Genomic DNA, 27,757 nt, shown 5'->3' on the forward strand with positions numbered 1-27,757 from the left:
ATGAAAACTAGACCCAATGTCTGTTAAACTGTCACAATGAGACAGCAGTGATTTTATTACGAAAGAGATGGGGCTGAGAGTCATTTTAGAAACTGACATACAACACATCAAAATGCTTTTGGCTGTTTTAATCAATGATAATTACATTTTTGCATAGAAAACTGGAAATGTTAAAAAATCATACCAAAAGTTCTGTCTGGATACTGAACATACCTTCAACATCTGAAGGGGGAGACCTTTCAATTGAATTGTTTGTTAGACTTGCTGAATTATTTTGCCTTCTTTTCAAATATCAAAGATTTTCAAATTCCCAGCAATGGGTCTACAATTTGTTTATTATTAAGCTAAATCTTTGTCCTGGCACAGTGATTACTGTATTTGCTTCTTCTTGTAGTCAAGAAAGAATCATGCAATGTGTGGCAGAATAAACGGACGCACAGTTTGTGTTATATTAGAGAACATATATTTCAACATACTTCAAGATATGCTCTTGCTATTTAGATCTGCTGCAGTTCTCTGTGCAAAATTGAAATTATCTATAGATCAAAATCTGCACGAATACTACAACTGGAGTGATTGGAAAACATTTTAATGTTCTCTGACTTACCAAAAGTAAGCCTATTCTGATGATGGTTCTGAAGCAGGAATATCAGAAGGCTTAGCACCAGATTTTGGAAAACAGAGCTTGTTATCAATCAAGGTCCCTATTCAGTATGTCACTTTAGCGCCCTCGTGGCCAAGATGGAGTCTGCTCTGCAAGCAGCTCTGGCAAAGAAAAGGAATGTGCAGGAACGCAGCAAGGAAACCCCCTTCCACCCCAGGGGACACCTGTTCCAAATCCCCAGAGTCAGGGCCGGCTCCAGACCCCAGCGCGCCAAGTGCGCGCTTGGGGCGGCATCCCGCGGGAGGGCGGCAGGAGGATCCGATGGACCTCCCGCAGGCATGCCTGCGGAGGGTCCGCTGGTCCCGCGGCTCTGGTGGAGCATCCGCAGGCCTGCCTGCGGGAGGTCCACCGGAGCCGCGGGACCAGCGGACCCTCCGCAGGCATGTCTGCAGGAGGTCCCGCGGAGCCGCGGGACCGGCGACCGCCAGAGCGTCCCCCGTGGCGTGCCGCCCTCCTTGGGGCGGCACAAATCCTAGAGCCACCCCTGCCCAGAGTGAACACATGCACACCAGAATAATACAATGAATATAGGAAAGGGAAATATTTATTCACAGAGGGATGAATGGAGAAGAACCACAGAGCGGAAGATAGGGGGAGCAGTAAAACAGGATTACATTCAACACGAGGTCCCACAGGCTCAGTCAGTGTACACAATCTGAAAGGGCAGACACTGAGCAATGCATCTGCACTAAGAGTTCAAGAGTCATGGGCAAAGTTCCAGTCTGGGAGTGAGTCTTGGGTGCTTCTGGTTATCTTTGGCGACAATAAACTTTCCCCAGCAAACCCCTCTGGTGCCCTCTTCTGCCGCTCTCTTTGCAAAGCCATACAGAGCGACCACCTCCCCACTTAACTAGCTAACAACCTCCCTCCTTATTCCCAGTGCAAAGTTGTAAGCCCTAGTACTCACAGCCCCATGCAGCTCTGGGCAACTGTGATACTGCATCCAGCTCTACTTTGTCCATCTTCGGTGATTCCTCCCTGGCACAGTGCTCCTCCTGGTTCCTATCCTGGGGCGTCCCCAATCCCAGGCTTTGGGCAGGTTCTCCACTGCTTCTTTCTCTTCTGGAGCTCTCCCTATCTCCACACTCCCAGCCCCCAAACAGCACTTCCTCTTCATGGGACAATCAGCACTTCCTTGCACGCCCTCAGGGAAAAGTTTTAAATGGACCATGTTCTCTAAACCCCAAGGTAGTTACATGTAAAGACTTATACACATGCTAAACTTTATGCAATGTGTATAGCGCCACTGGCATCAGTGACACTACTCACAGCATGTAAACTTAAGCATGTGTGCATGTCTTTTGCAGGTGTAGGGTCTAACTTTTCAGCATAGCTTTTAGGCCATGTTTATATGTGAACTATTAATTTTAAATGATCATCTATAGTCCTATCCTTTTCTCTTTTCCCACGAGATTTAGTGATCTTATTTTGGTGAAAACTCAGATTTTACTACGATAAATTATTTTCTCAGTGATTTGATTTTTGTCTTCATATCATGACACAAAGGTATTTTTCATCTGAAAATGATATATTTTAAAAATGGGTATTGTCACTATTTCTCTATATAATCTAAATGTAATATTTGATAACTGAAAATAATATGTCATTTTTCTTTAGGTTAATTATACTAAGTAAATATCAATACAAATACAAATAAATAGTGCCAGATCTAGTAATCTGCCATAAAATCAGTAGGATGCATTTTGGCCCTAACACATCGATGCAGTACCTTACTATGCTCCATAGCAACAGAATCCTAAAACAGATTTTTCAGGAAAAGCTGTCCCTTCTCCCACTACCCCCAGAGCATTCACAGAGCTGCTAAGTAGCAGCCAAACTCTGTTCCCTTGAAGGATTTATAGTTCATGTCTCTGTTTTTAGGACTTTGAAGATAATGTTAGAGAGGAACTGCATGTGTGTTATGATGAGATGGATTTGAGAGAACTCCCAAAAGTAGCTGGCAGCAAGGAGCAGGACATAACCTTTCAGGGTAAAAGTTCTCTGCCTGGGAGGTTTGGACACGAGAGAAGCAAAATGGCCCAACAGTGACAAACGTGTGTTGCTTTTGTGAAGTTGCATGCGTCATTTGGAATTTTTAAATATCTCTTCTTGCAACTGCTTATTTGTGAAAAAAATCTTGTTACCACTTTGCATTCAAAATGCCAGTTGATTACACGAGACATCCGGATATGGAATAGCATACAATATGAAATAAAGTTATTAACTTGACATCAGAGAGAAACAATGGGCTCTACGGGAATATCTGATCTAGAATTCTGTTATACCTGATTTTCAATTGTATGAGAGTTTTGCTTTTATGAGAACCTTTGAGGTATTAAACAATTTCAAACCAACTACAATGACAGTTTAATTATGATAAAAATGATGAAAATCTACAGATATATGTTCGCAGGAAGTAGAGCTGTTTTGGCTCTGTTCTCTTTAACATTTTGCATGCAAAGTTTTTTGAGATATGTTAAACTATTTGGCCTCAGTTAAGCAAATCCCTTACCTAGATGCTTAAAGGCTTTACTGATTAGAGATGGGATTACTCATGTGCTTAATTTAAATACACGTTTAAGAGCTTTGCTCTGTTGAGGCCTTATTGTATCATGGGTCTGATCCTGCTCCCAGTGAAATCAATGGGAAAAAAAATCATTGACTCCAATAAGAGCAGGACTGGGCCTGATAATATTTCATATTCCCATCATAGAATTGTATTGTTCTGCACTGAAACTGAGAAACAGCAAATACATAGAACTGTTGTGTTGCTTTTTCCAAGTTATTTGTTTTAAGCTGTTCTTGTAAATTCTTCTCTCTCTGTGTTTTATGTTTTAGTGAACAGGAGCAGCAAACAGGGGAGTTTTGGTAGAGAGTTCTCCAGGTGAAGGAGGAGAGACTATGTGATCCTTGGGGTAAGTTTGTCTTTTAGTTTGTTTGTTCTGTGCTTGCCATGTTCTTGCTTGAAGATTATAGCATTGTCTGTCTGGAGGGCTCTGTGCTAAACCAAGTGGCCTGGCAGGCTAGTGAGAGCTTACTACTGAGGCTCTAGCTTCTTTGATCACTAACTCCTATAGGGTCCCTTGACAAGGGGTTGGGGCTAACTCGGTGAGAACAGGGGTTTAAAAAGCCAGCTCCTAAGTTCACAGAGGACAGCAAACATGGGAGTTTTGTGAGGGAGTTTACAGAGGAAGTGTGAGAGGCAGATGCACCTAACAAACATGCTCTAAACTTTGGCCAATAACACCCATAAAAAAACAAATCAAACCAAACCAAACAAACAACCTGCAAAAGTAAAAACAATACAGGAAGAAGTCCATCAGCAGAGAGGAGGCTATACAGTTTATTTCATTGAATACAGCATGTAAGATTACCTGCCTGTGGGCAGGTGGCATATGCGTGCATGTTGGTACAAACAGCTTGTGGGCCACAGAGATACAGTCTGAGCTTTTGAGGCCAGAGTGGCTGAACTGGAGGAGAAAAGGGAGACACAGAGGTACACAGAGGAGAATTTCAGGGTCACAATAGATTAGTAGAGCAACCCCATACCTATTCTGACAGCCTTTGTGCTATTAAGGAGAATGAAAGTCTTGGGGAAGGAGAGCATCAAGCTGGAGTGAAGGGAAATAATCCCAAAATTAGAACCCTGCTTCCAGATGATGTCATGGTATCCTCTCATACTGAGGATACCTCTCCTGGGGACAGAACCTCAGTTATTAGGAAGAGACAAGTAATAGTAATGGAAGAGTCAATTATTAGAAATATGGTTAGTTGCGTCTGTGGTGACTGGGAGAACCTCATGGTGAATTGCCGGATAGGTGCAAAGATTGTGGATGTCATGAGACATCTAGACAGCCTTATGTGCAGTGCTGGGGAAGAGCCAGTGGCCGTGGTACATGCAGGTACCAGTGACATAGGGAAAGACAGGAGAGAGGTCCTGGTGACCCAGTTTAGCTGCTAGGTAAAAGATTAAAACCTCCATGGTAGCATTATCTGAAATGCTTCCATTTCAATGTGTGAGGCCAGAAAGACAGGTAGTACTGTAGTGTCTCAATGTGTGGATGAGGCAATGGTGTAGGAAGGTGGTTTTAGGTTTATTAGGAATTGGGGAACCTTTTGGGAAAGGAAGAGCCTATACAGTAAGGATGGGCTCTGCCTAAACCAAAATGGAACCAGATTACTGCCATGTAAAATTAAAACGGTTGTAGAGGATTTTTTTAAACTAAGAGCACATGGTGTGGGCAGAGACATCCCTTATGGATGAATTTATTAAAGGGTATCTCTATATCGTAGTAAAGAGGAGAGGATAGAAGTTGGTGAAGCATAAGTAGTATAATTAGGGGGTCACCAAATGAAATTAATACACAGCAGGTTTAAAAGAAACAAAATGAATTATTTTTTCACACAACGCACAGTCAAGCTGTGGAACACATTGTCAGAGGATGCTGTGAAGGCCAAGACTATAACAGGATTCAAAAAAGAACTAGATACGTTCATGGAGGATAAGTACATTAATGGCTATTAGCCAGGATGGGCAGGTATGATGTCCCAAGCCTCTGTTTGCCAGAAGCTGGGAATGGGAGACAGGGGATGCATCACTTGATTATCTGTTCTGTTCATTTTGGGGCACCTGGCATTGGCCACTATCAGAAGACAGTATACTGTGCTAGATGGACCTTTGGTCTGACCCAGTATGTACGTTCTTAAGTTCTTATGCTAATGAGGAACAGTCAAACATAAATCAGCCCCACTGAAATATAACACATGAAGATAAGGAACTGATTACTGACAAAATGTAAAAGTGCTTATATACAGATGATAGAAGTTTAAATATTAAGATGGGTGAACTAATGTCCCTGGTATTGAATGAGGATATGGATGTAATATGCATTGCAGAAACTTGGTGGAATAAGGGTAATCAATGGATATGATAATATCAGGGTACAAAATAAGTATGAATGACAGAGTTGATCATGCTGGTGTGGGAATGTCACTATATGTGAAAAAATCAGAGTCAAATATAATAAAAGTCTTAAATGTATCAAACTCTACCAGGGAATCCCTATGAATAGAAATTTCATGCTTGAACAAAAAGAGTATAGTAGCAGGAGTATACTACCGACCACCTGACAGTTGGCAGGGGATGTTGTGAAGGATAAAAGTATAACTGGGTTCAAAAAAGAATTAAATGAGTTCATAGAGGATAGGTCCATAAATGGTTATGAGCCAAGATAGTGAGGGACACAACCCCATGCCCTGGGTGTCCCTACACCTCCAGACGTTGGGAGTGGATGGTGGTCTGAGTCACTGAAAATAGACCTGTTCTGTTCATTCCCTCTGAAGTATCTGGCACTGGACACTGTGACAGACAGGATACTGGTCTAGATGGACCATTGATCTGACCCAGTATGGCCATTCTAGACAGCGGGGTTCTGTCTTTCTGCACAGAATCAAAACAAGTGTTTCATGTAGCAGAGCACACAGCATATTAGACGCAACCGCTGGGTAAAAAAAAGTGCACCTAAACAAAAGAGTAAATGGGAGTAAAGAACCTCTTGGCATAGGCCACCTGCATCACTGAAATCAATGTGGATAGGAGAGTAGCTGTCGATGAGCTGTCACTCCCCTGGGGAAAGCCTTGACTCCAATCCCCAATGCACAAGTGTCACCACAGAGAGGGAAGTAGCTCATGTCAGCAAAAGAGCTAGTACAGGTTACTTTACCTCTGCAGCAAGAGGGAAGCAGGAAGGAGATTGTAACTTTCAGAGTTTCAATCTGGTGCCGGCACTGCCCCTTTGTCTGGAGGGATTGGAGAGTTACAATCAAGCCCTTTATGTTTAAAAATGATTTTATAATGAACAATGCTTCATGTAAAATATACATGTCCTTCTGGAATAACATCTTTACTACAGAAGAGCCTAATATGATATAGTTTCTAATTTGAATTCTTGATGGATGCAAGGCAGTAATAGATGTCATTAAAGAGCTTCCACTTTTCTCCTGCTAAGTTCTTTGTGTGCAACCTTTGGAGCCCTGAATAATTCTGTGTATTTAAGATGGTGTTGGGGATCATTCAGTGATCTGCAGATCTTTTTTCTATGGGTATTTGGAGAACAGGGCCTGATCCTATGTGCATCCTGTAAATTGCTGGGTACTCTCAACTGCCAACAATTTAAACTCAGGAGAGTTGCGGAGTCTTGGCACCTTGCAGGAACTGGGCCTTGGGATTTCAACTGTCACCACTTCAGACTGCCTTACAGTGAGACTTAAAGAGATCAATCTATTTAGTTTATCAAGATGAAATTTCAACTGTGACTTGATTAGGGTGGGTGAGCACCTTCATGAGGAGAAAATACTGGATGCTAAAGGGCTTTAATCTAGTGGAGAAAAGCATAACAAGAACAAGTGGCTGGAAGTTAAAACATGACAAATTCAACTTAGAAATAAGGGGGACAAGGGGAAAATTAGCAGTGAGGATGAATAACCATTGGAACAAACTGCCAAAATAAGAGGTAGACTCTCCAGTTCTTCTTGTCTTCAGATCAAGACTGGATGCCTTTTTGGAAAATATGCTTTACTTAAACACAAATTGTTAGGCTCAATACATGGATAACTGGGCAAAATTCGGGGTGTACGGGGAGACTTTGGCAAACCAGTAAAGTGCTTGAAACCACTATGGCTTATTGTTAAAGGCAGCCTAGTCAGCAAGCTGTAAATTGGCCATTCAGCAATCTCAGCTTGACCAAGGCAGGAGGGGAGGGAGTTTTGGCTGCCACAGAAAAGGCAGCTTAACCACGACCTTCCTGATAAGAATTGTGTTGAAGTAGCTGATACATTTTAGAAGAGCAGGATGTGCCCCAGGAATGTCTATTGGGGTCTCAAGGCTGCAGGGTCTGGAAAAACCCACACCTGGTTAATCAATAATCAGAAGGAACTTCTTGCTTGATCATTGAAATGCTTACTTAACAAGGTTTCTTTAAGGGACATGTCATTCTATTACTAATGTATAAATAAGGGGAAAAAGCTTGAGATAGTGGGACTCATTTGGGGACTCTTCAGGACTAGTCTCTCCCTCTGGATGGATCTTGTGTTCCCCACCGGCAGATAGGCTGCCACTGTGCCACTCGAGAGCCATAATCAGCTTTGGTAATTATCAAGGGCTCGGGGTGTTTTACTAATCTTGTTGCGGAGGTGTGTAAGTGCTTGAGACTAAGTAAAGGTTTAGCTTTAAGTGAAAACATTCTCATGTTGTCCTGTTTGTGCCAGCTATCTATCGGTCAGACGGCTGTGTCTCCTCTGATTTATTTCATGACACCACCTCGCACAGAGTAAAAGTTACCAAGAGCTTTGGGTTGCAAGAACCCTGGGTAACAAGAGTAGATGATCCAATGCTCCCTTCTGGCCTTACAATCTATTAATCCAATCCTGCATATGTTGAAGTTTTCAATGCATCATAGTATGAGGAAGAGGTAGGAGGGAGTGAAGAAGGGGAGTCATGAATAAGGCTAAGATTTTGTCATTTATATTTTTAATGAAAGTCATGAACAGGTCATGGGCAATAAAGAAAAATTCACCGAAGCCTGTGACCTGTCCCCGATTTTAGAAAAAATATCCATGATAAAATGGGAAGGGACTGGGCAGCTACAGGGTGGCTGGGAGCTCTGGGCCCCCCACCACCTGTGGTGGAGGGGAGCTGCAGGGTCCCCCAATCCCCTCACCAGTGGCGGGGAACTGCGGAGTAGCCCCCCTGCCTGCAGCAGCTGGGAGCTGCAGGGTACCTCTACTGCCCATCGTGGCTGAGAGCTTGGGGGCCCACTGCCTCAAGCAGCAGGGGACCTACAGCTAACCTGCCACTGTGGGAGGAGGGGGGACCCTGCAGCTCCCAGCTGCCAAGACTGAAGTCATGGAGATCTTTGGAAGTCATGGATTCTGTGACTTCTGCAACCTCCGTGACAAAACTGTAGCCTTAGTCATGCATACTCCAACTTCAGAGTCTTTATATCTAGACCACCATCTCAAAACTCTACTGTTTCAATGTAAGGTAACTGAGAAGAAGCCAGATGCTCTTCCTAGGTCTTGTGTTGTTTTCAGTAGAGAAAAAAACAAACAAATGAAACAAAAAAAAAACCCTGTTGTTTCAAGTGCCCAGTAATAAAGATGCATATTAGTTTGGCAAAAATAAGAATAAACTCAAAAATTGAAATGAATATTGCCATTTTAAATATTTGTTCAACTCTTTGACAAATTCTCTCATTTTTACAACTCTCTGCCTTCCAACCAGAAGTGAAAGAGCCAAAACACAGCAGGAGAGGCTATTCTCAGAGTACCTCCAGCTTGAAGTAGGGGAACTCTCTTTAGGGCATGTCTTCTTGAATGTTTTCCAGCCTAATTTTGCAGACAGAAAGGCTGAATACTTCAGATAAGATTCTAGTATGCATTTTGATATTATACTAACAATATATATTTGCTATTACTACTACCTACATATTTTTTACCAGCTTTGTTTTGGATGAACCAGAAAGGAAACAACAGGAACAGAACAGAGAGGAATAGAGCATCATGAAAACAAAGTGTAAGGTAATCAAAATTGTTTCAAAATGATCAGGTTTTTTTTTTAAAATGCATATTTTGTTTTGCAAGCAAAGTATATTAGTGTATACTGTAGCTTACAAACTACCCTAATACGTTTTGATAATTAGGGTACAAAGGAATACCAGAGTTTCATTACAAATGTTTTATTATTGTTAGAATGATTTTGAAATTAAAATATGTGTTAATAATATTTCATTGTGTTATCTCTTCATTGGTATTATATTTTTAATTTAACCATTGAGATGTCACTTGCCTTTGATAAACAGATACAGTTACCTCATTGTTTGCAGTAATCTCTAAGAATGTCCTACAGTAGGAATACACCAAATATTGTGGCTATCTTATACATTTGTCTGCAGCAAAATTGGCAAGTTTTAAGAACAAACACTGTAATAAGGATGCAAATCAATTATTGTAGTTACATGCAGATTGAGACTGTGTACAGTCTGGGAGTGTGGGAGTCTAAGACATGACAGACTGCTCAGCTGCTTCATGAAAAAGCAGAGAATTTCTATAGTGCTAATCAGTTGAGGGCCCTATCCTAAAGCTCATGAGAATTGTTGATTTCATTGAATACTGGATCAGGGAAGATGATATAAGGACAAGTCATTTGAAAGAAATCCATCTCAAGCTGGGGATAGTGTATAAACTTCTGCTCTTTTTTAGAAAGAAGTTTCTACCTATAAAGGTAAATAATATTCTTTGAGATATGTATTCCATTTACATTTTTCACAGTGGGTGAGTGCACGTCCAGTGAGCATGCATTGGGAAATTTTCTAGTCAGCCGCACCTGCTGGAGTGGTGTACATGCCCTTTCTTTCCGTGTGCACGTCGCCAGGGCATAAAAGCTCCACCACAGCTTTACCACCATGACAGCCCGTGACATCAGGACTCCAAAGCAGCAGGGAAGGTTGGTGGGTTGTGGAATATGTATACTGACTACACATTTCAAAGATCATCCATTACCGTACATAGTAACCTCTTTTTTCTTCTTTGAGTAATAGTCTGTACATATTACACAGCTGGTAACTTCCAAGCAGTAGTCCCCACTCAGGGCAGGTACAAAGAGTCTGTGTAAATATGAATTTTAACCCAGATCATCCAATTTTTGTATCACTGGCCACTTGTATCTGGCTACTTGCACTAACATGTAATGCTTTGTGAATGTACGTGTGCATGGACAACCAGGTTGCTGCTCTGCAAATATCCTGGATTGGCAGGTTCACTACAGAAGCCAACGAGGTAGGCTGTCCCTTGCTGGAGGGGGCATGTACTCTGCTGGGTGGTTGCCTGTCCACTAGCCTGTAACATGACCTGATGAATTGGGAAATCCAATTTGATATTCTTTGCATAGACACAGTTTGTCCTTCAATTTGCTGCATAATCCAGAAACAGCCTGGGACATTTCTGAAAGGGTCTTGTCCTGTTCAGGTGGAACAATATGATTTTGCTAATGTCCAGAGGTAAGGCAAAGAGCCATAGTTGCAAAGGTGGCATCTATCAGTTTTCAAAGGACCAGATTAAGGTCCTATGCTGGGGCCATATCTTTGATCAACAGGTAAAATCTGAAGAGGTCTGCCAAGAACCTCGTTGTCATGGAGTAGGAGAAGATCAAGGATTGGCCAGTTGGTGGGTGGATCATAGAAATGGCTGCCAGGTGAACCGAAAGTAAGCTCAGTGAGAGACTGGAGTGCTTCTGGTGCAGTAGGTACTCCAGGACCCCCTGAATTCCTAAATGCATGGAGGAAATCCAGTGCTGTTGTGCCCATTTTGGAAACCTAGAGACATAGTGGATTTTTTCCTGCTACTAATAAGAATGTGCTGAACATTTCATAAGCAGATCAACTCTACTGGTGTCAACCAGCAAGCATCCACACCAGCAGGTGGGGGGAATTCAAGTTTAGGTGTAGCAGCAATCCTCCATTACAGACTAGAATGTCAAGGATCCAGGGTAGAGAGATTGGCAGTACTAGAGAGAGGTCATGGAGATTCCTGAACCATATTTGCCTTGGCCATACCTGGCTTTCTCCTGCTTGATTTTTCACAGCATCTTGGGCAGCAAAAGGGATGGATAAAATGCATAGAACAGTCCAACCATCTCTCGGAGAAGGCATTTAAGAGAGCCAGGACTGTGGTCTCCCCATGAACAGAAGTTAAATATGTTGGACATATGTTGTTCATTGCTGTCATGAAAGTTCTGTGTGGAAGATGTCCTGAAGGATTTTCATGTGAAGCAACTACTCATGATTGTCACAGAAGTGCCTGCTCAGGCCATCTGTCTTCACATGGTTCACCTCAGGGAGATGGACCACTGACAAGGTAATGTTGTGCCTTATAGCAAAATCGCAGAGCTGGATGACGTCCAGGCACAACACCTGCAACCTGTCCCTCTACATCTGTGTTTAGGTAGAAAACTGCTGATATAGTGTCTGATATCACCAAGACTGCCTGGCTGTGAATATCCAGAAGGAAGGTTACATATGTCCAGTATATGGCCCTGAGTTCTAGAATACTGATGTGTAAAGCCCTGTCTGTAATGGACCACATGCCCTGAGCTGTGAGATCACCCATGTGAGGCCATTATCCAAACATGGAGGGCCGATGATCATGGTTCTTGAGAGCAAACTGGGACTGTATGGGACCCCTTTGCAAACATTGCCCAGGTCCTTCCAGCAGTCATGTGCCATCTATTTTCCCATTTGGACATCGGTGTCAGTGATGCTGAAGTCAATCATGGGGGTTTTGCCATCTCCACTATCCCCCTGTTGATTGGGATCACTAAGCATCCTAGAATATCAAGGAGTTTGTGTGGCATGTCCCACATATCCTCAGTAGGTATCGCTAAGGCTGCTGCTACTCATCTCATGAGGTCTTGAAATATCTTCTAGTCCTCAGGAATGGCAGAAGAATGATCTGGAGCTATGACATTATCTGTAAGTAATGAGATTGTGGCCAGTGCTATCTGGAGTTCTCTCTGTATCAGCTGCATCAGGGCAGCCCACTCCGGATAGACTCATACTCATAGACTTTAAGGTCAGAAGGGACCATTATGATCATCTAGTCTGACCTTCTGCACAAAGCAGGCCACAGAATCTTACCCATCCACTTCTATAACAACCCCCTAACCTATGTCTGAGTTATTGAAGTCTTCAAATTGTGGTTTGAAGACCTCAAGCTGCAGAGAATCCTCCAGCAAGTGACCCATGCCCCATGCTGCAGAGGAAGGCGAAAAACCTCCAGGGCCTCTGCCAATCTGCCCCAGAGGAAAATTCCTTCCCGACCCAAAATATGGCGATCAGTTAAACCCTGAGCATGTGGGCAAGACTCACCCACCAGCACCCAGGAAAGAATTCTCTTGGCACAGACAGCTCCAAACACTGGCATGGGCGTGACTGTCTGCGCCACAAGTGTTGTGGAGAGGCTAATCCCTGATAGTAGTGGGGCTCTCAGGGGACCCACATATTCCACATACTGTGACCACCTGGTGTTTCATTCCAATGGTCCCAATACCAGGTTGGGTCAGTTCCGCACTCCACCATTGGACATGGGTATGTGATTCTTATCCCCTTGGTTGAGATCAATGCCAACAAGTCCTGAAATTAGGCCAGAGATGTCTGAGGACTTTCTTGCAAGTCAGAAGATGAGAGGGAACAGTCCTTTGGGAAGGGTGGTACTCACCCTCTGGGTGTAGGGGGAACCTGGCCAGATGGTGTTAACAAAAAAGTAGCCAGGTCCAGGGACTTGGATGGTATCGGGGTGAATGCAGCTCCCTTAGGAATAGGGGTGTTGTGGGCCAGGGTGGAGGAGCACCTGCAGATCAATTCAGAGGTGATTATGCTGAAGTCAGTGCAAGATTCAAAAGCATGGCCAGTACTGGAGTTAGGTTTCTGCCCAGTACCATTCTAGCCAGCAATCTCACCAGTTGCCATGGTACCAAGGATGCTAAAAAGGCCATGGAGAAGTATGGCAGGTCCTCTAATATGGCCGGAACCACTCGGACGATGCCGAGTCCACTAGGTTGGTATTGGCTCCGGTGCTCAGGGAACTTTTCCTACATTTTGAGGCAATATCTAACAGTCAAGTAGTCTTATGTGGCTTCAAAGTTTAATCTGGAGAGGGTGATTTTTGCCTCTTCTCCTTTGTAGTCTTGCACACTAACTCTGATCTGTCTCTGTGCTTCCTGGATGAGGAAGCTGCTGGCCCAAAGGACCTTTCAGACATGGTCAATGTTGAAGCTGGGGCAGATTTCAATAGCATCCGGTCTTCCAAGGATCCAGAGACTGGCCTCATTGCCTGCTCCATAAGTAAGGCCCTCAGGAGTGACTATCTTGAGTGCTGGGTCCGCTGTGAGAAGGACCTGCAGATTTTGCAGCACTCTAGGACATAGCCTTCACTGAGACAGAGTGGACTGTAATATGAGGGCATAAACACAATAAGCCATATTGTAAGCAGCTACTAGAGAACTGCCTAACAAGGAAGTTCCACCATTTATTAAGATCCCTTCTGCAACACATCCTGGTCATCTCTGGTAAGTGTGGAGGTCCAGAAACTCATTATTTCACCTCTCCCATTATTTATACATTTTATAAAGGATTAAACCTTAAATCATAAACCAATGTATGTACAGAAAACAGTTCAAAATATACTTCAAATTCCTTAAAACTATTGACACTACTCTGTCTCCTTATCAATTGCATTTAAATAATCCTGTGCAGTATTCTAAAGATAAGGTTTTTGAGGTTCTCTGATCAGTTTCCATACCATGTTCTCACTTCTGCTGAGTTTGTGTGTGGAGTTAGATTGAAGCCAGTTCCTCCAGCAAAGTCCTTTCAGAGTCTGCATTAGATAGGATCTGGAGTTTCTGCCAAGTTCCAAACAGTGCCAATTGTCTGGGAGTGTTTGAGCCAAACTTTGCTCTCTACTCTCAGTTCAGGTAGTGCTTTTGTTCTGTGCTGAACTTTGAAGTTTTGTTATTGCCAAATTTTTATTTCAGTATCCTGTTCGTGAAATTCCTTCTAGTCAGACATCTTAAATTTAAGCTGTATTGGTGCCACAGGTAAAGGCATCCTTAGTCGTCTTCCCATCAGACGTTCTCCTGGTGATAGTCCAGATGAAAGTGGTATTGACTGATATACCAGGAGTGCCTTATATGGGTCCACTGATTTTTGCATAAATCTTTTTAAAGTTTGCGCTGCTCGTCCACCTTCCCATTACTCTGGTGTTAACATGGACTATTAGAATGATATTCAAAATCAAAGTATTTTGCTAATGCTAGGAATTTTTCTAATGCTAGGAGTTAAACTGAGGCCCATTATCAGTTCTTAGCACTTATGAAACTTCATGTCTTGCAAGTATTGACTTTAGTTTCTGGATGAGTTGTGCCGATGAAGTCTGTGTAGATATAGGCAATTCAATATATCTGGAGAAGTAACTGACTACAACAATGTATGTGTGTCCTTTCCAGAAAAACAAATCTGTGACTACCTGCTGCCAAGGCCTATCAGGTAGCTTTGTACAGAGTAATGGTTCTGGAAGTTATTTTTCCCCTTTGTTACATATTTTGCAGCTCTCTACTAAGGTCTGAATTTGACTTCTCAGACCTGGCCACCATAAGGACTGTTATGTTCATGCCCTGCACTTGTTTATACCTTGGTGTTCTTCATGGAGTTTGGAGAATATCTCTTTCTTAAGTAGCACAGGAATGAGAATGTACTGTCCTTTCAGAAGCAGGCCATCAGTGATGTGAAGATCATTTCGGGCCTGACAATATGGTAGTAGGTCTTTTGGACATTGATTCCTTTGACCCAACCTCTTTGGCAGAGTTGAGTCAATTTCTGCCAGTCTGATCTTTCAGCTGTTCATCTCTACTTTGCTGAAGTTGGCTGGCACATGCTGGAGTTGCTGCCAGAACAAGAACACACCTCATGTGTCCATCGTTCAGAGGCAAGATTGCCTTTCAATATTAGCAGTTCTTAAAACTCAGCAATCTGTGGTGATCAGCCATGGCGGCCAGCACTGCAAGTGACTTAGGGGGCAGAACTCTTTTCCCCCAGAGTGCCCAATAGGTCTAATTAACTAGCTAAACTGAACTGCTAACTAATAATTGCTGAATTGGAGGTAAATTCTGAAGAGAGTTGCCCCAAGAAATAAAGAAAAAACTAGGTGCGGCTCCATGCTTTATACCCTTGCAAAGTGCATGAGTAAAGGGAGGGCACATTGTGCTGCCCCACTAGATACTGCTGACTAGAAAATTCTCTGATGTGTGCACACTGGATCTGCATCCACCAACTTGGAATATGAATATTGACTAGCACTCAGAGAAGATACTCTGGTCTCTATCAGCATCAGTTTTCTGGGATGAATAATAAATCAATAGTGAAAAAGCAAAAATGCAATGATACAATATTATGTATGTAGCTTCCTTAAATCTTATAGAAATCTGGAAAGAAAGCTGCACTTTTAGGACTGTCGCTTGAGAAGGTGCACAAGGGTAGTGGTAGCAGAGTCCCTCTGCTCCTCTAAGGCTACAGAGCTAGTGATGTGATTCACAGCTCAAAGAGAGAGATTTGCACTAGCTATCATCGAGCTAGCATCCTAAAAATAGCAGTGTAGCCATAGTAGCACAGGCAGCAGTGCATGGTGGCGGCATGGGTTAGCTGCTCTGCATACAAACCCACCTAGAATCCATGGGTACTTACTCAGGGCAGCTAGCCCATGCAGCTACTCACCACTGCCCATGCTAACATGGCTGAATTCTATTTTTAATGTACTAGCTTGACAAGAACTAGCGCAAGTATATCTCCTCAAGCTGGGAATCACACCACTACCTCTGGTTGTGAGCTCCAAGTGTAGACATAGCCTAAAAGGGAGAGAGTAGGGCTATGACCAATAGTGCCAGTACCTTCAGGAAATCCAGCAGAGCCACAGAAGTTTTTCCCTTCATTGTATTGTGCTTTTGATTGAGTCCTATTTATCTAAGGCATTTATATGGATTCCACTGTAGTATTTGAGCACCTCCCTGGTGTATCAAGCAGGCAAGGTAGTAACAAGCTTCAAAAGGACTTTATTTTTACAGTGGAAACCTCTTTACCAAGCTGCTGCTGCACACTCAGCCTCCTCAACTCCTCCCCCATCCTTCCTGTTTTCTGTCCTTTCAGGCTCCCAATAGCCAGTGCTCCCAGTTCTAATAATTACAAACACATCTGAACACCACATGCCCAGTCTTTAATGTATCCTCAGAACACCCCGATAAAGTAGGGAAGTGCTATTAAGTGCTTTTACAGATCGTGTACTAAGGAATGAAGAAACTAAGGTCCAGATCCTTAAAGGTATTTAAGCACTTTTCTCCAATTGATATGGGGAGTTTGACATCTAAATATCTTTGAGGTTTGGGGCCTAAGTGTTCTTCCCAAAGTCACAAAAACAAACAAACAAAAAAAACCGGTCTGTAGAACAGGGAATTGAACCCAAGTCTCCTAACTCCTTTATTAGAACCATACTTACTCTCTAGCCAGTGAGAGGAATATTCAATTTAGGTATATGTTCTGCTCTTGCATACCAGGAAGGTCCATGAAGCACCACTTCACTTAAGGCACAATCCCTTCTATACCATCATGACTGCCCCCCTCATACTTAGTCAGAGCTGTGCCTCTATGGCACAAATGAGTCTTTAGTCTCTAAAATAACTAAACTATATGGCATATACTGATTTTATCAGGTGTCACATTAGACTTGTGATGCAAGTTCTTCATCCCTTCTTGCTTTGTGTTCACTGCTGTTTTAATGATTATAGATTATAATTGTCTTGCTATACATACATACATACAGTCCTATTTTCGGACTACACACCACATTTTACACAGTCTCTGTCGGTAGTGAAGGAATGTGTGCAGAGGGGAATCTGTTATTCTCTCATTACCCTTTGCTAAACTTGACAAGTGTTAATAGCCAGTAAGTTTTCAGAATCTTTTATAGTTTTCAGAGTGCTATACTGATTGATCATTTTGTTCAGTGATAAATTCAAAGTCAAACTGATATTGCTGAAATAACTTTAGAATCTCCTCCTTCCCCTCAACAGAGATCCAATTAATGCATCCCCAATAATCCTATTTATGATAGTAAGCCTCACATACACACTTCATGTTATTAGTATTCATTTTCTCATTTGACTAAATAGGTATTTTGAGGTTCCAGTACTCATAATACAAGCAGTAACATGAAAATGTCATATATTATTTAAACATATTCTTGTTACCTCTTTGCAGTGAATATGTGCTATGAAAGGTGATTTGTTTGGAGTTTCTCTCTTGCCTGCTGTAGCGTGAAAGTAACCAAGCCTCTGTCAATGAAATATTTACCAAAAGTAAGGTTCACACTATTAACAGACTAATTCTGCTTCAGGAGAGTTTTACTTTAATTTTACAATAATTAAATGCCTGATGCGAAGCCCATTGAAGTCAGTGGGAGATTTTTTCCAGTGGGGCTTTGGATCAGTCCCTAAAAGAATGAATATTGAAAAGAGGTAGGGGAACTAAAAAATAGTTTGGTTATTTGAAATGGTCAAAATGTTACAAAAATAGCTTCATCATTATTATTATTGAGTCTGTGTTTCTGTGCTATGTTTAGTTCTGTTTTATCTTTATCAGTCACTTCTATTGGAGTATAAATTAAATTTGCTTTGGTTGGGATAGATTTGGTTGTGCTTCTCATTTGTCCATACTCTTATTGTTTAAAAAAATCAATAATGATATTTTTCTAAAAGGTGCTCATGTTCTTGAAATAGTGTAGGTCCATTTGGAAGACTTTCAAATGTTACTGATGTGGGAATTTCTGCTGAAATATAGACTTCTGAAGTTAGTCTCCATCAAGGAATAAATTGTTACATATCTTTGAAATATTTTATAAAATACTATAAAATGAATTATAGCAACTTGACAACACTTTCCAATCATTATGTTTCTTTCTTGTTTATGAATATTGTAAAGAAGCCAGAGACACAGTGTGTAATGAACTGTAAAAATGATATTACAAATTCAATAAACTGTGGGCTTATCGATTAATAAAATATACCACATCACACCTATGTTTCTAATAATTTATACTGTCATTGTCCAAAAGAAAATATATCCTTCAGAGATCTATAAGTCTGTGGACTCATCCTCAAAAAGGAAGTAACAAAGAAGCCCCACCATCTATCTAATTTAAAACTGGACTATTCAGAGCTCTGAATATATAATATAGGTAATAATTGTGAACAGGCAGGGGATGGATAAGTTGACAATTAGTATTTCTATACCAAATTCCACAGTCCTTTACTAAGCAAAATTTGTACTGAAGTCAGTGGGAGTTTATTTTGCTTCCAAAATGATTGCAGTAGTTTTTCACTCATCTCTAAGTCTCAATGAGGAAGAGCAATCTACCAACATACGCATATGTGGGAGATCCTCCACCTACAAACCTTCTCCTTACTGTACAGCGAGGCAGTGAAGTGATCACCCATCTCTTCAGCTGAATCCCTTCCCTAATTCCTACATTCTGGCTCCTGCAAACAAGGGGAGATCCAGATACATCCTCCTCCTTGGCAGACCGCAGACAATGTGTGAAAAAGTGAATGCAACATGCAACACTAGGTCACATTAAGTTTTCCGTGGAGCCCCCATGGACTGTAGAATGCCCCCTAAAGGGGAAGTCCAGGTAGGTACAGGGAGGAAAGCCAAGGCAGATGGTTCTAGTGATGCCGGAATGGTGAAAGTGTAGCAGAGAGCCCAAGAGTCAGTGCACCAGCACAGAGCCAGCATGCATACGGTCCTGTTTGCAGAAAATCTGTAGATTCTCTGAGCCAAACTCTCTGTTCCACACTGGGGCACAGTGATCAAGAAAGAAGTTACCTCAGAGGGTTTGGGGAGAAGGTTAAGAGTTCTGTTTTAGCCATGTAGATCCTGGGCTGGCAGCTAGACATCTATGAGGAGATGTCAGAGAAACAGACTGAGATTTTTTGGGGGGCAGAAGGAGACAGGTCTGGAGTAGAGATAGATCTGTGAATCAGCCACATAGAGATGGTGGTTGAATTTGTTTGTGGGTTAGATTACCCAGTGATAAGGTGTAGAGGGAGAAGAAAAGAGAACCAAGTTCAGATACTTGTGGATACTTCAGATTCCTTGAGGGAATACTCTCAGAGAAATGCCATGAGGGAAACCTCACAGAGTTTTCCTACTCTCTGTGTCCCATTCTGCAGGTATTTTCATTGGAGGAGGCGATCTCCCCCTATGATTCTATGATCTCTTGTAAAAATAATTATCTTTAGAAGGAATGCTGGAAAAAATATTTGAAAAGTAAAAGCAATGTTTTCCACTTTACCTCCACCTTCAGTAAGCTCTTCTCTCTAACGATATTATGAAAAACATGACGGTAAGTGCTCTGGAAGTCATCTTGCCTTTTTATGCTAGTATGATTCTTGCAATCTCAAAAAAACGTGGCACATGTAATTATGCCTGAAAGAAATAAACCATCTCCTCTTGTAGAAGCTAAGAGAATACTAAAACACAATCTGTACTAGCTCTAACTTAATTAAACTGACACCCTCCATGCCTCTAGAATTCTGTTTCTGTCAGCATTTACATTATGAGCCCCTAATTTCAGGGTTTTATAACTCTATTCTACATAGTTTGGCTATTTTTTATGGGAGAGCACAACATAGTAGTTAATGGTTTATTTTGCTATTTTTTTCTAAAAATGTCTTGACTTTTAGTTTGAAATTTTGTAGCTCACTCTGTTATGTGTTCTTGTCTTTTGTGGGTCTTAGGAACAAAGTCAAAAGTTATCATAGGGTATGTCTATGCAGGGATAAAAGACCCATGTCATGGCTGTGACAGGCCTGAGTCAGCTGACTTGGGCTTGCAAGGCTTGGGTTACAGGGCTAAAAATTGCTGTCTAGACTTCAGGCTTGGTCTGGAGCACAAGCCCGAAGGTCTACACAGCAATTTTTCAGCCTCAAGCCTTGATGGCCCAAGTCAGCATTTATCCTTGTGTAGACATCCTTATAGGAATCTATGACGAGATAGAACCATAAAAGTATGTCTACACTTCACACTAAGACCAGATTCTTATCGAGGTCTGAGCACAAGCCGCCCCCTCCTTCCATCAGACACAAATTGATCTGACTCAAAATAGCAAGCACTTTGACAGGGTGCCACCTGATGCACTGGGGTACCACTGAGCCTGCCCGTTCCACCAACCTGGGCTCCCTCTCCCTATCCTGTTGTGCAAGGCCCTCAAGCCTACTCTAGTACACTCATAGGTATGGTCACATTCAGCTGGAAAGGCACCCAGACACTGAGATCAGCTCTGTGCGGGAAAATTCAGCTTGGGATTGCCCAGCACTCAAGTGCACACCTCCTTTGGGGTACAAACCCAAAATTATATTGTCTTGCACTGGATAGAGATCTATACAGCGTAAGCTCATGAAATTCGCTCTCTCTCTCAATGTGGAGGAAGATATGCACAGCTTTTTGCCCTCTCCTCCCAGTTATGAATTACACAAACTGGTTTTGGAATAAACAAAAAAACAAGTTTATTAACGACAAACGGTAGATTTGAAGTGATTATAAGGGATAGCAAACAGATCAAAGCAGATTATTGAGCAAATAAAATAAACACACAAACTAAGCTCAATACACTAAAACAGCGGTCCCCAACCTTTTCATCTGGCGGGTGCCAGACGAAGGACTGCGGCGGCGGTCGAGCATCCGCCGAAATGCCGCGTTGGGGACCGCTGCACTAAAAAAATACAAATGGCTACAAATAGTAATTTCTCATCCTAAATGTTGTTTTAAGCAGATTTCAGAATTTCTTTGTGGATAGACAGCTCTTGCTTGCAGCTTAAAACTCCAAGTATATCCTTCACAGGCCAAACACCATTCCCGGCCCAGGTTCAGTACTTTCCCTGCCCCCCTTCCCTTTTGGCTTTGTTTCTTAGATGTCTCCAGCAGTCATCTTGGGTGGGGATTCAGTGAAGAACGAACCAAGATTAACTCAGTCCCCAGCCTTAAATATGATTTGCATATGGTGGGAATCCTGTTTTCCAATTTGACCCCCACTCCCTCTTAATGGAAAAACACTAGAAGTACAATATGTCCAGTACCAGGTGACATGATCACCTGACCTGCAGAGTCAAAGCAGCATCCCAGGAAACTTCTCAGGAAGGAGGGAGATTAGCATCTTCAAAGACCTATTGTTGCCCCTAAAGGCCCATCCAGGCTGTTTGCATACTGTCTGGTGGGTGTTCCCAAGGTGAAAACACAGTTGTAATTGTTACATCATCAATATTTCTAACTTCAGATACAGAAATGATACATACAAATTGGATAATCATATTCAGTAAATCATAACCTTCCCAATGATGTCTCACATGACCCAGCTTACAGAAAATACATCTTAGTTATGCCATATTCATATCATAAGCATATTTTTGATGAAGAATATGGGGCATAACTGGATGTGTCAGAGCCTGTGACCTGCTGTGACTTGGTTACAACTCCTGTGTGGACACTGCTCAAGCTGCAGACCTGAGTCAGAAGATCTGTATAATGCAGTAGCATACCTGTGAGACCTGGATTCAGCAATTGCAAGACATGGACACTCAAGTGAGGGCTTGGAAACACCAAGTTCACACGCCTGGGTCTCACAGACCTAGATTTACAATGCAGTACAGACATACCTCTCCTCCCTGGGTTTCGGAGCCTGATAAGGAATGTTTACAAGGCTATATCTACTGCTGTAGTGTGAGCCCTGAGCCCAAGTCTGTAGACCTTGGCTCTGAGACTCACAGCCGTGGATGGTTTTTTTGCACCGTAGACAAGAGTCCAAAATGTGATTTATGTGTTTGAATTCTAAGACGAATGTATGTTAGACGAATAAAAGGGGATGTTAGGGGGTCTCACATACTCAGTACTCTCACCCACCAGAGGGAGACATCCATTAGGCCAGAAGTGGAACTGCTATTTAATAATCTGTAGTAATCACTCCCAAGAAGTCTATACGTGTCCTGAGTAGCAAAGAAAAATTGTTGCATATTTGGGTTATAGGATTTGCCTGTGTGAATGCATTGATCTAGCAAGACAAATCTGAGGAAAGCAACACTATGGCTTCCCAGAAAAGAAAATCTAGGTAGACACTTGAAAGTCAATGGGGTAAGCTGCTGGTTTCAATGATCCCATCTCCAGCCTGTTGTAAACCCTGTTTTGCCAGAGCTGGAAGTTATCAAATCAAAGGGCTATCAACAGTTAAAAAGTATCTTGGTTCTTATGAAGGGGGGTGATTTGCCAGCGATGTCCCAGGGAGCATCAGTGAGCTCTGACAAGGAATCAAGGTAACACAGAGGGTAGCTCTGAGAAAGTCTCTAGGGAGCTATTCCTGCCAGGGCCCCCATGTGGAAGATGACTACATGGCTGGTAAGCAGGCATGAGTATAGACTGTTTTATTGTTTTTAAGATATGTTTTCTCTTAAAAGCTTTTGTTCTAAGTAAATGATACATTGTTTTAAGAAGGCTGTTTGGTCACTGACCACCACCGTCATTGCCCCAATGGGAACACAACTGCAGGACCTGAGCCTAAGTCACACATGCTGAGGTGATGAGTATTAGTACCACGTGTAGCTAATTAGATCATTTTATCATCCATTTATCATTGTGTTATTTGGTGTTATGGTCAATTCATATGCCATTTAAGTTGTAGGATTACAGAAGTATAAGACTGACAAGTATTTAGGAGTCATGAGTGTATATTAGATATATAAGTAAAGCATGGCTGGAGTGCAAGGCCTAGAGGCAGAGGTCTGTAAGATTTTAGCTTAGCTGTAATAGGCAACTGCAGGTCAGATGTGAGCTTTCTGTTTCTTAAATGGATGAGACCCACCTCTCATGAGCACCTCCTTCTTGGTTGATCATAGATTATTAGGGTTGGAAGGGACCTCAAGAGATCATCTAGTCCAACCCCCTGCTCAAAGCAGGACCAATCCCCAAATGGCCCCCTCAAGGATTGAATTCACAACCCTGTATTTAGCAGGCCAATGCTCAAACCACTGAGCTATCCCTCCCCCTTCTTCTGATGTCTTCTGTAGTGACTCAGCCCTTTGGTTGAGTCACACACGCTGTCTGTAGGTGGAACAGAAATAACAACCCCCTTCCAGGGTATACATTCCATAAAGGCTTCCTCCCTGGAGACACTAGCCACTATACCAGTCCAACAGAGCCCATTGTGGTATCCTCCATTGGTGTGTCCTTTTCAGCAGCCCTGCTCCTGGGCTCAGTCTTTAACCACACCAACAGGGCCCATTGCAGTACCCTCACTTGTTCTGGCTGGGCTCAGACATTGCTCAGTCCCCCGCAGCCAGCCAGGATCTCATTCTAAGCTCCCTAAGTCTTTGGCAGCTCTCCCTGGGCTCAGACCTACCCACACTGAGCTGTCCATGGTTTTGCTGCTCTTCCAGCCAGCGAGGAAACTGGTTCTCTCTTCCAGCTCCAGGCAGCAATTGACTGCTCTGTCTCTGCTGCTTCTTTTTATATGCTTACCCTGCAGCCACTCTAGGCCACCTAGAGGACTTCTCTCTTTTCTGGGACAGGATGAGGCAGGGCCACAAGCCTCCAGCAGGGGGCCTCTGGATCTAGTCCACCTGGTCAGAAGGCCATAGGTTTAAGAACACTTGACATGAATGGGTGATCTAGGAATAACTCCATGCCAGTGAGGTCATAAGATTACAGTAAAAGATGTACCAATAAGCGATGTTACAGAAAACTAGATTTCAATAGACCTCAACGTATTGTGTAAGATCAGGAGACACCTGATTGTAACAGCATGGAATGTCCTGGCCTGACCATAGGTTATGTGTTGTGCATAGATGCTCATGAGAATAAGAGGAATCAGAAACAACCTATGAAATATGGGGCACCCCAATATTCATGTGGTGTGGAAGTACAAATAAGGAAAAGAGGTTTGAAACCCGCATGTGCATACATAAGGTGTTTTGTATGGTCAGAACAACAATATAAAAGAGGTTTCCTGGTTTGGTAAAAGTGGGAAGACCCCAGGGGACAACCCCATGGGGAACCCCAACAGGAACCATCCCCCTATCAATTGTCTGTGGCGAGATCCATCAGACCAAAGAATATCTTTGAGGATTTGAGGATGATCACAGTCTTAGTCATTGCATTGGCTTTTATAGATTTACATATGCATTGGTAATTGTAATTTTACATATTGATTTAATAAAACTTGTAGTACAAACTTGTAGTATGAAGTTGGCCTTCATGCATTCCTGGAGTCTCCAAATCTGAGAAAAGAACCAAAGGTGATTTTCACTCTGTTGAATTTGAAACTGTAGCAACAGGAGCTGAACGCATAGAAGTTAAATACTAAATTCAATTTAATTTTTTTTAAAAGGCTATACTGGGGACTGCAGACAACGCCTGGTCAGAATGGAAGAATTGCATGATTTCACCTGGAGCCCAGTGATGGTTTGATGCCTGAGACCTGGAATGACATGTATTCATTGAGACCAGCAGGAGTCAGGGGTGCAGTTCACCCAGTAACTGTTACAATCCATTAAAATAGCTAGCCCCATAACTATGACAGTACCAGAGATTTATTAGGGATTAAGATGAAATCTTAACAGAGAAGGACAGATTTGGCATAATCTGTGGGATTTCTTGCCCCTTTTTCTGAAGCATCTGGTACTGGCCAGTGTAGGAGACAGGATACTGGACTAGGTGGCTCACGTGTAGGACCAGGCATAAAAACTAAAAATTACAGAGATATGAACATAAGAAGCTCTGTATTAGTTACTTCATGAATCATTTCCCTGATACCATCCTGGTTTGGGTCAATTTTGGGATAGCACCATTAGAAATGAGTAAAAATCTTTTACACCTCCACATTCTCTTCAGCAGGCTTGATATTAAGAGGCATATTGGGCTTGTCTCTAATACAGCTGTGCCGGAAAGCAGAGTTAAGTCTGACCTCACCCCCATGTGTGATTATATTTGGGATACTCTGGGTACATAGGGAGAGCAGGTGCTGCATCCCCAGTACTCCTCATGAGAAGGTGGGTGAGGAAGAATGAAGGCTTGGTCTGTCCCCTCAGCAGAGGGTGAGTCCTCTCTGGAGCTTCTTCTGGTGCACCACAGCTATGCTCTGCCCTCTCAACAAGACACTGAAAAAAGTCTGTTGTCCTGAACCAAATTTGTGTAATTTCCAGGATGCAGATGTTTGTCTCAACTCTCCTTTTTCTTTTAACATTCTAGCAAGGGTCTACAAAAAAATCTCTAATAGCATAAATGTATGGGTACTGCTCAAGATCCAGAGAAGCTGGCAGGGTAATATCAATCCTATAGTTGCTCCATTTAAAAAAAAATCCTCTATTTAAAATAATGGCTAAAGAAAGGTTTAATTCTCTTCTTGAGTTCACATAATTGAAAATTTAATATATTTCAATGCACAGTACATGGAAGCCTATGATTAGTAAGCAAATGGTGTGTGGTCATGCCATTTATGCCATTCTGTACATACCATTTCCTATCTTAGAGTAATTCTTAAATAGTATTATTTGTCTTGATGCCATTTCATAAGGACCTAGATAATAGGGCCACCAACTAACTAAAACGGATAGCCTGGAATCTATTTCTTGTCATGTATTTAATCAGTTTTTAAATCTGTTTTGTTGGAACACCTCTGAGACCTCATGTCCAGTAAAAGAGATACCAAGAAACCAGCTTTATGTTTTTCTATATGTGATTAAAATAGGAGCAAGATAAAACAATCTCCACTTTGTCTGCCCCCTGGACTATCAAATCCCCCACCTATTGCTGACATCCATATTCTCTGCTCTCTGATCAAATCCTACTACTACTTTGGCTCTTCCCCAACATGCTCAATAGATCAAGGGCTGAATATGACCCCTTGTTTCTGTTCCACTAAAAAGGAAGTATTTTGTTACTATTTTCTCCTTTTTTAGGAGGAGAAACCTATTTACAATAGTCACTTAAAGCTGAATTAGATTATAAAACTTTAAAGACTGGAATGGAAAAGACCTTATGGAAGGAAACATCAGATTTTTCTATCTTTCACACTGTTATTCAAAATGAAAGCATTTATGTGTATGCAGCCTGGCCCAGATTGTCATCATATTCACAGCAGTATAATGTCACCAAACACACTGATTTACTCCAGTGTAACAAAGAAGGCCTTCTCAGACTAAACAGACAGCCGGTTTCCACATTATACAATATAATCTATTCATACTATTTCTCTTCAAAGGGGTTTGGGAAGATACTAAAGGCCTGAAGCTTTGAAGATCGTGAACATCCTCAGCTCCTGTCAGCATCTACCTCCTCCAATAGGCCCTTAAAGAGAAGGGACACTGATCAAAACTGTTTTGTAGTTTTCAAATATTACCCTTGTGTTAATGAACAACAAACATTTTAACTAAATTTATTTTGGTCTTTATGGCTTTAGGGTTACATAGAATGTATCTGTTAATTTCAAATGCAATACTGTGCAGTTAAAGGAGGAGCCCTTCCTCATCTTATCTGGACAAATTCATGAGAGCAAATACCTCAGGTCAGGTGTTATGTAACTAGGGAAGAATTGGGGCCCTGCTCTTTCTTATAGGGTATATTTCTGACTAGAGGAATGGAAACTTTGTTTTTCAACTCATGGCATTCCTCCACATGCTTCTGCCAGGGGACAAGCTTTCTCCCTACCCACACATCCCTACAGAGGAAGACAGATGTTCCACCTATTAAACTTTTTGATCTCAGAGGATCTACCAGAGGCAGGGGCATCCACACTGCTGCTTATCCCAACCCTCCCTCAGCTCTTCTAGGAAATGTGCTGCCAGGATAATCTCCCAGCTCTGGCAACCTCTGAAAACCCCCTCCTTGATGTGGTGAGGGAACCATCACAAGTTACTGCAGACTTTGGCCCCTCTTACACCCATATCTGCATCTAGCAGAGTATGGCTACCCTTCAGACCTGCTGTTTGCCACCTGAGTTGTTGGGGAGTATGCTGCAGAGCTCTCTTCCCTATTGTTCTCATCTCCTCCAGTTGGATGCACAAAGACCAGTGATTTGGATCCTATTTTTGTTAGGGAATATTGTTAAATTTAATATGACTAAATCAATGAAACTCTAGCAATTACGTTGATAAAATACAGCATATTACATTGGAAATAAGCCTCAGTGACTATTGCTGTCCAGTAGCTAAAAGAAATGAAATCACATATCAATGGAAAGTTACATAAGTGCTTTTAGGGAATATTTACATCATCTAATGGAATATGGACATAGAATCACAGAAATGTAGGGGCGAAAGGGATCACAAGAAATCTAGTCCATCCTCACACACTAAGGCTGGATTAAGTATACCTGGATCTCTCCTGACAGGTGTATGTCTAACCTGTTCTTAAAAATGTCCAACAATGCTGGTTCCACAACCTCCCTAGCTAACCT

At 42.2% G+C, this 27,757-nt stretch overlaps 1 protein-coding gene and 1 long non-coding RNA gene across 4 annotated transcripts in view; one reads left to right on the forward strand and one right to left on the reverse strand.

Annotated features, from left to right (window-relative positions):
- KHDRBS2 (KH RNA binding domain containing, signal transduction associated 2) overlaps positions 1-27,757 on the reverse strand; it is a 620,331-nt gene that overhangs the window by 449,371 nt on the left and 143,203 nt on the right. The gene's annotated exons all lie outside the window — the stretch shown is intronic.
- On the forward strand, positions 6,899-24,865 carry LOC123367647. The gene is made up of 4 exons (XR_006578579.1): positions 6,899-6,989; positions 9,163-9,241; positions 9,992-10,166; positions 24,692-24,865. It is a non-coding gene; the product is annotated as an uncharacterized LOC123367647 (long non-coding RNA).

This window comes from Mauremys mutica, chromosome 3 (assembly GCF_020497125.1).
Source record: "Mauremys mutica isolate MM-2020 ecotype Southern chromosome 3, ASM2049712v1, whole genome shotgun sequence".
Lineage (NCBI taxonomy): Eukaryota > Metazoa > Chordata > Testudines > Geoemydidae > Mauremys > Mauremys mutica.